The sequence below is a fragment of the Lepidochelys olivacea genome (genome assembly GCF_965140295.1).
Source record: "Lepidochelys olivacea isolate rLepOli2 genome assembly, chromosome: 9".
NCBI lineage: Eukaryota > Metazoa > Chordata > Testudines > Cheloniidae > Lepidochelys > Lepidochelys olivacea.
The window spans coordinates 19,866,885-19,878,938 of record NC_140419.1 but is presented as its reverse complement, the minus strand read 5'-3'; the positions used below and the strand labels follow the sequence as shown (position 1 = coordinate 19,878,938).

The window sequence follows — 12,054 nt, the reverse complement described above, 5'->3', positions numbered from 1 at the left end:
TTGCAAAGGGCTGTGATTATTTCACTACCTCTTTACAGCTGATTAGTTAAGGGATCATTTACCAAGATTGTGGCACTGGGATTGTGTCCATCTTAACGATTAATTATGGTAGGTCCCATGCCCAGCATTTTCTTACAGAAGACTGTAACTTTTGGTACAGGGAATGGAGAACAATTTAACTAGTACCCTTATTTCCCCCAAAACAATTCCTTATCAACAGTACGTTTTTTAATTTATAGTTTTCAGAAGTTTTAACATATCCATAGAGACATACTTAAATACGACAAAGGAAACACAGCAGGAGTATGGATTTAACAATAACTCAGTGAGAAATATTCATAGACTAAATACTCCTGAGATATAGAAGATAAAAATTCCGTAACAACTCTTTCCCACACCCAGCAAAACAAAACAAAAACGTCGGAAGTCAACCTGGAGTAAGTTTGTAATGGTCTCATGAAAGTCCAAGTGTCTTCATAGTTGGACCTTGTGTGTCTATAGATTAATGTCAGTTTTTCCATGAGGATGGTGTTGGTTAGCTCAGTTAGACAATCAAAGAATGTGAGGGGAATAGCAGATTTCCATTTTTGTAAAATGACACTTTGGGCCATTATAAGGGTACTGCATCCATCAGCTGGCATTACGTAAACAGGGTAAATCTTCCAGAATGCCCAAAATACAGAGGCTTGACGTAGAGGGAAGATAGAATACCACACACTTCCTTCCAAGAGATGGATATACTTTAACATTCAAAGGTTACATGAGACAAGTTTGCATTGGAGCTGTCATATCTCCAATGTTTATTATGTGGGGCAAGTCCAGCTTTATGCAATCACTCAAGAGTCCAATACGATCTAATTAGATTGTTTTTCTGAAAAAAAAAAATGCAAAAACAGAGAACTGGATGTTCTGTGCATATTTTGCCAAATATTATTCCACCTGTTAGAGGAAGGGGAGATATTCAGCTCATTCCCCCACTTTTCTTTTAAGGTATAGTCAGATTAAATCAAGGAGTTCAGCTATTGTATGTGTTACCCACAAAATGTTTTTGGCTCACATACTTTTTAAGGTGAACATCAAGTGATGTGATGTTTGTAACCTGCCAAGAATTCCTCAGCTCTTTCATAATTTTGAGTAGCAGTTTACTGTAGAATAATCTTGGTTTCTTGGTAACTGGTATTTATTATGAAGATATGTGAAGGCAACTCAAGTTGTCCATTCAATAATATCTTTAAGATGAATATGCCCTGGTTAGTCAAGTGGGTTTGAGTTTTGAACTATTAGCAGATTTAAATCTGGGATTATTCTAGATTGGCATGGAAAGATAGCTGGTGAGATTAGAAGTGCTAATGGACTTGATTTTCTGAAGAACACTCCAAGAGCAGGTAAATATTTCCTTTTTCCTTAAAAGTGCAAGCAACTGTTGTTGTTGTTTTGCTTTTTAAATGGAAGTGCAGAGAGAGAGCAAAAGATTAACTAATTTTCTTCAATCTCAAATCACACTGGGTGTTTGGGATGTGTTAGAGGGACAGAATGATTTTATTAAAAATCTTAATTGAAAAGCCAGATAATATAAATACAGATCAAAATAATCCCCCCCCTTTTGGAGAGAGGGGGCAGATTTATTAAATATCTTGTGGGATATCTGTGGTATCTTCATATTCCACAAGAATTATTGAATAACTCTATTCTTATAAAAATTGAAGCAGGAAATTTAAGTGGAATTAAGTTAGACATATATGTTAATCTTAGTCCTTAATTAATCAATAATAGCTTCTACCTTTCCCAATAAATATATTGGTGAACACTATTTCTCCATGTCTTTTGTCACTTCTCTGAATATCATCCATGTTTGAGGATACTAGTTTTGATAAAGCAGATCATATCCTGATGCCTAAGTATGTTATCTCTTTGCATGAATGAAAGTAGAATGATTGCACTTGAGATGGATTTGGTCTATGAGAAATATTAATCAACTTGAGACTTGTTCCAGTTTATCCAAAATCCTGGTAGCTCACAAATTAGCTTATTGCAGACAGTAGCAGTGGAATTGAAGAAGAGAGATTTTTGAGAGTGAGCAGAACATTATCCACATTAACCACTAATCTTGTACTTTTTATCTTGATGGTAAATCCTTCAGCAGAGGATGTCTGGCTGATATATGCTGTTAGCAGTTCCATGGCTATGTCAAATAGTAGCGGCAATAGAGGGCATCCCAGATGTGTTCCTCAATTTCACTGAAAAGTGGAGGAGATAACAGCACCATTTGTTAGAACAAGGAGTAGTTTGTAAATAATATCAATCCAGATCAGAAAATTAGGTCCAAATCATTTTTACACAATCATTTTATTAGAATTAGGGTAATTATCGCTGTCCGCATATCCGGTGACATTATTGCTGTTGTAAATATTTACTGTAGATTTCTGGCAGTATCAGTACTAATTGATTGATAAATGTGTTATAAAATTCTGTTGGAAAGCCATCACACCCAGGTACTTTGCCTGAGTTGAATGATCCAGTTGCCTTCTGAGCTTCAAATAGAAAAATATCTTCCTCCATGTAATCAGTTTGAGGTAGTAGCAACAATGTGTTTAGGGGTAGTCCATCCGGGAATTGGTCAGATAGATTGGAATTGAACTCATCTTGAAATGTGCAAAGGGATTCATAAAAGTCTTTAAATTGTTTGTTAATTTCATTAGGTTCTAGTACAGAAAGACTATAGTAAAGAGGATATAGTGTTACTGGATGAAGCCATTTTAATTTTTCTCACTGGGAGTTTGTCTGCTTTATCCCTTCATTCATAATGCCTCTGTTTAACTCTATTAAGAAAGAATTCACATTGAATTCAATACATTCATTTTATTTGTATTTTGAGGTAATGAGAGAGTATAGCAACTCATCTTTCTGAGGGCTTTCTTGTTTGTTTTTTTTTCAAATTTGGTAACCCCCTCTGCCAAAGAATTAAGTTTTTCTTTCTTTCTTTCTTTCTTTCTTTCTTTCTTTCTTTCTTTCTTTCTTTCTTTCTTTCTTTCTTTCTTTCTTTCTTTCTTTCTTTCTTTCTTTCTTTCAATGTTATGAATTCTCCCCCTAATATAACCTTCAGTGCTTCCCATAAAGTTGTAGAGGAGACAGTATTTGTATTTGCCTTCAAGCAGTTGGTAATGGATATTTCAGTCATCTGAATAAATTTAGGGTCTCTAAGTAGAGGTGCGTTTAACTTCCATCTTGAGGATCTGTTAGCACTTTGACTAGTATCTGTGTGAAGAGAAATGGGAGAAAGAGCAAAGGTGACAATATTACTTGTGCCTCCAGACCTACAGGAGCTAGCACCTTAGACATCTGTTGCGGTTCAGTGATGAGACAGAACACAGCTTTATGCAAGCAAACAGGCTGGTCAGCGGAGATGGGCTGTTCTGCCCCCCCTGCCTTCCACCTTCTCCTTTTATTATATTTCTCCCCCTAAGCATTACACACTGCTACACAAAGGAATGTATGACGTTGATTCATATGCTTAGTTACCATCCTCTATCTACTACAATCCTGGTTCTCAGGCCTTGAGCCCAGGCTAAAGAAACCTCCCACAGTTGCTGTCCAAACAATCAAGTTCTCAGGGTTCATATCTAGCCCTTGTCCTTGGATAGAGCAATGTGTGCATTGCTTCTAGGAAACAGTCAGGGTGTGCCCCGCCTGCTTCCAGGTGGAATAGCTAGACATTAACCCTTCATCTCCCCTTTTTTGTTTATTGAAGTTGGCCATCTCATGGTAGCCGCCAATTTGTTTGTCATGCTATTTAACTCCCAGACAGACAAGGACATAACCTGGGGAGCTTTCCAGGGCAAAATTTTACAAAGTCTTAACAAGGAAGGAATACATTGTACACAGCAACAACAAAAATAAGCCCACAAAATAACCAAAAGCTTAACATCTGCAATATAATCATCTAAAAGGGGTACACTTCTTTTACTACAATTATAACCAGCAAAAGGCAATATAAGTATCATTCTACTAAGACAGCAAAGGGTGCCATCACTTAAATTTGCAGGAATATAATTAAAGGTGCATGAACCACAAGTAAAAACCCATCCTGATGGTAGGATGATATGGCCATAATTATATAAAACATTAACAGCATGGGAACAATTTAAAAGGGATTGAGAAATTTTTTGACAGCCCAATGGCACCTTTGTACTAGTGCAGTTAACTACACGCGCACAGGTGACATTGTGAGCCCCGGCCGGGTACGGTGTGTGAAGGGATATAGCCGTGCGAGGCAGAATATAGTTGGCCGGGTCCCAATTAGCCATGCTAGAGTACTGGGAGGAAAGATTAGCATAAGCAGAGAACAGTGTCTTATTCTCCTTCGGGCTTGTAACGGGGGAGGCGCTTCCGAGCCAACCCCTACAGGAAATAGCAGGCACAAAAGGCACACAATCATCACAGAATTAGCAGTGATTTGGGCGAGAATCGCCACAAACAAAGTCTTAGGAGTTTCTGGCTGCTGATCTGCTGCCAGTTTTCGTTGAGCCGTGGCGACCAATGCTTTTACTGCTCCCCCTGTCACGGGCTGGCTTGGGACGTTACGCCTCCTCCGTTTCCGTCCCGCCGTTGTCGACTCGGGGGGCAACGCGGTCTCCTCCAAGGTCAGCTGAAACTCTGGTATGGGATTCGACAGCCCCTGGTGCCATGCCATGTTGTTTAAGTGCTGGTCGCACGCACCGGGCTGGAACCCACAACGGTCCTGCAGGGAGAGACACAGCAGCATATCCCCGACCCCAAGTGATTAGAGGTGCTGGGCCCAGCCACTGTGGATCGGGCAGCTGACGGTAAAAGACACGCGATCTTTCCAGTACCTCAGATTTGTGAAAATGCCGATCCGCAGGGGTCTGCTGATCTGCATTCAGTGTTAAATTATTTAAAGTAAACAAGAGAATATACATCTGTTGTTGAATGTCTCCTAAGGTTTGGAGATGCAGCTCCCCTTGTTTTAATTGTTTATCTAGCAAGGTTTTGAGTGTGCGATTGGCACGTTCAACAATGGCTTGGCCCGTGGAATTATAAGGGATTCCGTGTTTGAGACGGACGTCCCAGCGGGCACAAAAGGTGGAGAGGGCTGCAGAGCAGTAGGCTGGGGCATTATCTGTTTTAATTTGGCAAGGGCGACCCATAACAGAAAAGCAGGCCAGCAAATGGTGAATAACTTTGTTAGTGGCTTCCCCACGTTGTGGGGTTGCCCAAAGGAAGCCTGAATAAGTATCAACGGAAACATGTAAAAATGAATAGGGGCGGAATTGTGGTACATGAGTAACATCCATTTGCCACAGCTGATTTGCTGCGGTACCTCGGGGGTTAATGGCATAAGAAAAAGTAGGAGCAGCAGCAGCACAGTGGGGGCAGGATCGAACAATGGAACGTGCATGATCAGCAGGAATGTGGAACTGCCGGGCCAAAACAGAGGCAGACTGATGAAAAAAGGCATGGCTTTCAATGGGGTCAGAAAAAAGGGAATTTACCTGACCACGCAACGCGCGATCGGCGCGTGCATTGCCCTCAGTGAGTGGCCCAGGCAGAGGGGTATGACTGCGAATATGAGCAACAAAGTAAGGGAAATGACGAGTGGCAAGAAGACGCTGTAAAGACAAAAACAGGTGAAGGAGGTCTGCATCAACCTGAGGGGTAATGAGGGCAAGGGGTAAAGATCAATTACCTGATAAACATAATGGGTATCCACAATTAAATTAAAGGGACAATCAGTAAAAAGTTGAAAGGCCAAAATAACAGCAGCCAATTCTGAACGCTGTGCGACGGCGAGTGAGACAACGTAGATCCAAAGCCTCCTCCACCCCGAGTTCGATCCTCGGCAGCTGGCACCTGATAGGGGACTAAAATCAATTGTGCAATTGACCGTCCACGTGGGAGCGACTGTGGAAGATGAGTCCACACCTGAACCTTAATAATGCCAGTGTAATCAGCATCAATGACCCCTGGAATGACAAAAAAGCCCTGTTTCCCAGCATGTGAGCGAGGGAGAACAAGACCTACAAAGCCGGCAGGGAGAGGTCCCGTCACCTGTGTAGGTATGGCACAGACCTCCCCTGGCAGCTGAAAGTCAGTGTCCTCCTGCATGATCAAATCAAGCCCTGCACTTCCAGCAGTCGCTGCCCTCATAGAGTCTACGAATTCCAAGGCAGAGGAGCGATTGCCTGAGTAGGAAACACCCCCGTTTGGCCCTGGGTTCGGGGGGGACCCGTCGCGCGGTTTCCCGACCCGCTACGACACTGATTAGCCCAGTGATAACCTTTCCCACACTTGGGGCACTTCTTTGAGGGTCGGGCTGGTGCCTTAGATGAGCGGCACTCCCGCTGAAAATGACCCTCCTTTCCACAGCAGTAACAGCGCTTCCCCTCCTTCCCAGTTTTTCTGAGGGCGGCAGCCAGAACTCCAGCCTTGTGGGCTTGTGTGCCAATGTTCTGGCACGCCCGCAGCATGTCTGAGAGCTCTAAAACACCAGAGACTTGTGCTGCCTGGAGAGCACGGCGGCAATCCTCATTTGCATTTTCAACTGCCAATTTTAACAGGAGCTCGTGAGCTGCCTCAGTGTTATCCACCTGTCGGAGGATAGCCTCCTGCAATCTGTTGGTAAAATCCAAAAAGGACTCTAAGGCACCCTGACGGATACTGACAAAGCTTTTGGTAGGCTTGCCTGAATCCGGGACCTTCTTGAAAGCATGCTGGGCACAGGTGGAGATAATGGGGAAGACAGCCTGAGGGAGTTGAGACTGCATCCCAATAGTAGCAAACTGGCCCTCTCCTGCCAAATGCTCATAAATGATACCTTGCTCTCTATATACCTGGGCTTGGCGTTCTGCCATCTGCCGATACTCACTAAGCCAAATAACATACTGACTGGGTGACAACATCATGCGCAGCAGCGTTTTCCAATCCTCAGGGATTAGGGAGTACCCAGCACCCATCCCTTCAATGAGACCACGCACAAAGGTGCTAGTCAGGCCAAATTCACGAATTGCTTTCTTTACCTCTCTAACCACCGAGTATGGCAGAGTGGTCCAGGTGCCCACGGGGTTGCCCTGGTCATCATTCTGCCAGGTCACCGGGCAAACGGAGACCAGATCAGCCAGCTCCTCTGCTGTAAGATCTGATCGAGCTTTCGCTGCGTGAACCATTTGTTGCACCAGCGAAAGCTTCTGAGCAGATGCAGATGACTCTCCGGGGGGCCCCATGGGGGGAGGGTGATCACACACCGGCTCCGGTGGGGAAGGCCAGGGAGGCGGTGGTAATAGAGGCACTGGGGGCGAAGCAGGGGGAGGGATGGCTGCAGGAGCGGACGGGAGTGGCAGGATCGGCAGCTCCTCTGTTGGGGCTGAAGAGGGCCTTTCCAAGGCGACACGCTGTGTCGCATCGCCAGGAGGGGGGATGGCTGCAGGGGCGGACGGGGGCGGCGAGAGCACCAGCCTCGCGAGGGAGGGTCTGTCTGAGGCGACACGCTGTACCACGTCGCGGCAGAGGTGCCAGGCATGTAAAGCCTGCACGGGTGCCCGAGGCTCTTTGTGCAATGTCTGGCCCAATCGCTCCCAGTCCGCTAGCTTAAGGCTTCCAGCTTCAGGATACCACGGGCACTTGGCACGCACCTCCTGTAGCAGGAGAGTGAGTTCTCGAGCCGGGCAGTCATGCTGAGCCTTACGCAGCAAATACTGCAGCTCATTACGGTGTTGCACTTGCAAAGCAGAGAGGGAGCTTCCCATACTTACCACAATGAAAAATACTCACCGGGATCCACGAAGTGGATGAGTGACGCGTCTGAAACCCTTGCCGGGCGAGGTGAGTGCTGAGGGCCCCACGTTTGGGCGCCAGTTGTTGCGGTTCAGTGATGAGACAGAACACAGCTTTATGCAAGCAAACAGGCTGGTCAGCGGAGATGGGCTGTTCTGCCCCCCCTGCCTTCCACCTTCTCCTTTTATTATATTTCTCCCCCTAAGCATTACACACTGCTACACAAAGGAATGTATGACGTTGATTCATATGCTTAGTTACCATCCTCTATCTACTACAATCCTGGTTCTCAGGCCTTGAGCCCAGGCTAAAGAAACCTCCCACAGTTGCTGTCCAAACAATCAAGTTCTCAGGGTTCATATCTAGCCCTTGTCCTTGGATAGAGCAATGTGTGCATTGCTTCTAGGAAACAGTCAGGGTGTGCCCCGCCTGCTTCCAGGTGGAATAGCTAGACATTAACCCTTCAGACATCCATTAAAAAAATCTAATCTGGAATAGGAGGCATGAACCATGGAGAAATATGTGTAGTCACGCTTTGTAGGATACTTCAGTCTGCAAATATCCACTAGTGCAATTTCCTTTAGTAGGGATAATAGATGGTTTACAAAAGCCTCAGATTTTCACCTAGAACACAGAGTTTTTTGTCTAGGATATTATCCTTGACCGCGTTCTAATCTCCTCCTCCTAGTTCCACTGGGGAATCAGCTCTGTTGGAAATAATAACAGTTATTTCTGCAATAAAGGATGCATTCCCACCACTAGGGTTATATACACTCTGCAAAACTAATTTCTTAGCATTGAAAATGCCTTCAATTGTTATGGATCTGCCGTCTGAATCTGACCACAACTGAATAAATTGAAAAGTTAGGCTGCTATGGATTAGTATCACTATTCCCCTGCTTCTGGAGTTGAAAGAAAAGCGATGTTCATATCACACCCATAGATTTTTAATTCTGTCTGCAGCTTCATTCCTTAAATGGGTCTCCTGAAGGTAAGTTATGTGGCATGCATTTGATTTTTAAATGCCTTGAAGTTTTGATTGTCTTGGAGGGTTCATTAAGCCCTGTATATTCTAGGACTAAACCTTATTAGAGTTCATGTGGTTGTTCCACTGCTAATTGATGCCCAGTTAGATTGACAGCCTCTGTGTGCCTTTCTGTGTGAAAGAAATAAATAAAAAATACACAACCCCCATTACTCTTAACATCCCAGACTTCCAATATGGGCACATTGAGATCCCAGATGGCATATGCCTACACCCACCTTTTCTCCCACCAGGCACAATATGAATCCATTAGGAATCTGCCAGAAACATACCTATATTTACCAAAATACATACATCTGCCATGGTAAATGAATGAATGAAACCTATTACTTCATAGATATGAATGCATAAGTAATAGTATATAGTACATAAATGCTAATGTGCATGTGGTATATAAATATTTATACTGATAGACTAATGAAAAGGGTAAACATGAAGTGACATAAAGAATATGTGTGCAAATAAATAGATATGAATATATTATTACCATACACATATTATAAATATATAAACTTTCAGTATAGATAGAAATGTAAAAATAAATATACATGAGCCCATATTAAGTGATATAGGCAGTCACAAATAACATCCAAGGAAACAGTTATGAATATATCAACATCATGTATATATAATAAACAAATAAATAGACTTTTAAATATGATTATGTAAGGAGAAATAAGGCAATAAGAGTATTATAGTTATGACTATATAGATACACTTATGCTGGCTTATCAATATATTGAGAGTATTAATTACCAAGTTATACTAAATATCTTGTCTATCGGTACTAATTACACCCTATTACATTATTAAATATATCAGATACGTCAAATATATGTACGTGAGTGGCCTGGTTTTCCCAGTCACAGTTCCTTTTCTTCAGGGCTTATACTCTTCATTTTCTTTTCCTTTATGAGAGGATCATCCTGTTACCTGTCGTGAGATCTGGTCTCAATTTCTGTAGTGCTTGCCAAGCCTGCAATGGGGTACTGGAGTATTTCACAGCGTCTGTCATCTTCATTATGAAGATTGCAGGATATTTGAGGCTGTGTTTAATATCTGATCCCCTGAGAGTTCGTTTGATGCCTTTAAATGCTGCTCTCATCTTGCTTATATTTACAGGGAAGTCTGGATACAAAGAAAATTTAAAATATTTGCACTTCAGTCCCTTTTTGCCTCCTGGCAAACATCAGCTTAACTTTATTGTTAAATCTTAGCAATTCAAAATTATGGATCTGGGGTTATTATTGTTTTCTCTCATTCTGGCCCATGCCACTCGATGAGACTTTTCAGCCTCCAGGAGAGGCAAACAGTGATCCAAACCCAGTACCTCAGAGAGTGTGTTCTGGAGAAAGCTAATCATATTGTTTTTTTTTCCTTCCAGCTCTTCAGGAATCCCCAAAATCCACAAATGATTCCAATGTGCTCTGTTTTCAAGATATTCTTGTTTCTCCTCAAGACTGGTTAGTCTTTCCCTTAAGGAAATATTCTTTGCTTTAACCTCCTACAGATTGCAGTTTGTAGTTTGTTATCCAAATAGGTCAAATGAACTTTGACTTCTTCCGCATCTTTAGAGCACTCACATGTATCTTGAGATACAAGGTCAAGTTTCACTAGTTAGAAAGTCCATCATATCTGCAAAGTCCTGTGTGAGAAAACCCAGCAATCTCTAAGTCTTACCTGTCTTTGGATACTCAGGCTTTGGTTATTTGGCATTTCTGTTGTTCCCAGCAGGATCCATAATACAGCAAAAAGGGGCGGTCCTCATCTAATTAGTACATTTCTGAGAGAAAGTTATGGTTTAGATGCCTGGGCGCCCTTAATTGATGAGGATTAGTGCATTGGGGTTAAGGAGACCAGGAGGCAGGCTGCTGTCTTCTCTACAGGTCGAATGACCCCACCATCATCAGCATCTTCTAAAGCACAATTTTCATAACCTAAAATATCTGGATACATATTTTTAAATTTAAAACTTTCTCTATTTACTTTTTGGTTCATTATCCTTAGTTTTAATTGAGATTATTTTTGCTAACCATCAAGATTTTTAGTGCATTTCCGTAATATATGTTCCACGGAGGAACTTGCAGGAACAATGAATTTATTCATGCAGATATTGTGATATTTAAGTGACTCACAAGACTCTTATGGTACTGAGATCTCAAGAACTGTGGGATTTTAGATGGGGCTGTATTCTTGTGATAAATTGAAGATTCTCATTTTATCAAGCTATGCCTTTGCCCATTCCTTCTCCATACAATAATAAGTTTATGCGGTATACATTGTCTGGGCTATAGAGGATTGTGTTACCTTAAATGTTTTCCTCTATTATTTCACCCTTATGGGAACATTAGGTGGCATAAACTATTTAAGAGAGGGGAAATAAAGAAGAGGTCCTCCTTACCCAGGCCCAGGCCTCCATGGAGGGCATAGGTGGAAGTGAATCTTGAGTTTTCTGGGGCAAAACCAGGATAGGTTTGTTTACAAATCTTATTCCACCATATTCTCTGCCAAAGTAATAAAACCCCTGAAAGAAGCTTCCTTCTGGAAATAGCTTGAAGGTAGCTTTTTATATCACTCTCTTCACTAAAATGACTATTCAATAGTGAACATCAATCCTGAACAGTCACTTTCAGTTTTCCTGAATGGTATGGCCTCATTTCTGCACTGTAGTTGTCTTCAGACTTTTTTCTCTTTATAAAAGGCATCACAGGTGATATTAATAACACTTAACCTGCTCCCACATGAAATGCTATCAAGGTTTCCGTTAACAAAATAGTGTCTCTTATGATGTCAGCTGTACATACACTGCATGTCAGGTAATTATCAGTGAAAGCATCTATATCAGTTATGCCAGCAAGAAGGATATTTGATTGTGTCTTTTGTATCTGGCTGCTGAATAAGACTTTTGGAAAAATTGCTTGGCATCTTTAAGCCTCATACGTGGCTCATGGTATACTAATTGTAAAGAGATGATGACCATGATAATGTTACGGGAGTCATTAAATAAAGAACATTACAAATTCTTTGGCCCAGCCCACCAAAACACTTAAGTATGTGATGCTTAACTCTATGCATGTGAGTATTTATTTTCTGAAAACTGAGTGCATTGTTTTGCTGGAGACCTTTCTGCCATATGTTGTGGTGCAAAGATGTGAACAGCAGCGAGGACTGTTTCTGGCCTGTCATCTGGTACTGGTAAATATATGCAGTACTGTTCCATA

At 42.2% G+C, this 12,054-nt stretch overlaps 1 long non-coding RNA gene across 4 annotated transcripts in view; it reads left to right on the top strand.

The window, feature by feature from the left end:
- LOC311525751 overlaps positions 1-12,054 on the top strand; it is a 280,572-nt gene that overhangs the window by 149,317 nt on the left and 119,201 nt on the right. Inside the window, exons 1-2 of one of the 4 annotated variants that reach the window (XR_014712860.1) lie at positions 8,609-8,779; positions 10,218-10,296. The exons of 2 other annotated variants lie outside the window; for them this stretch is intronic. This is a non-coding gene — a long non-coding RNA (uncharacterized lncRNA). Of the gene's footprint in view, positions 1-8,608; positions 8,780-10,217; positions 10,297-12,054 lie in introns of those variants that run through there. One more of the 4 variants, XR_014712859.1, reaches the window with a different exon arrangement.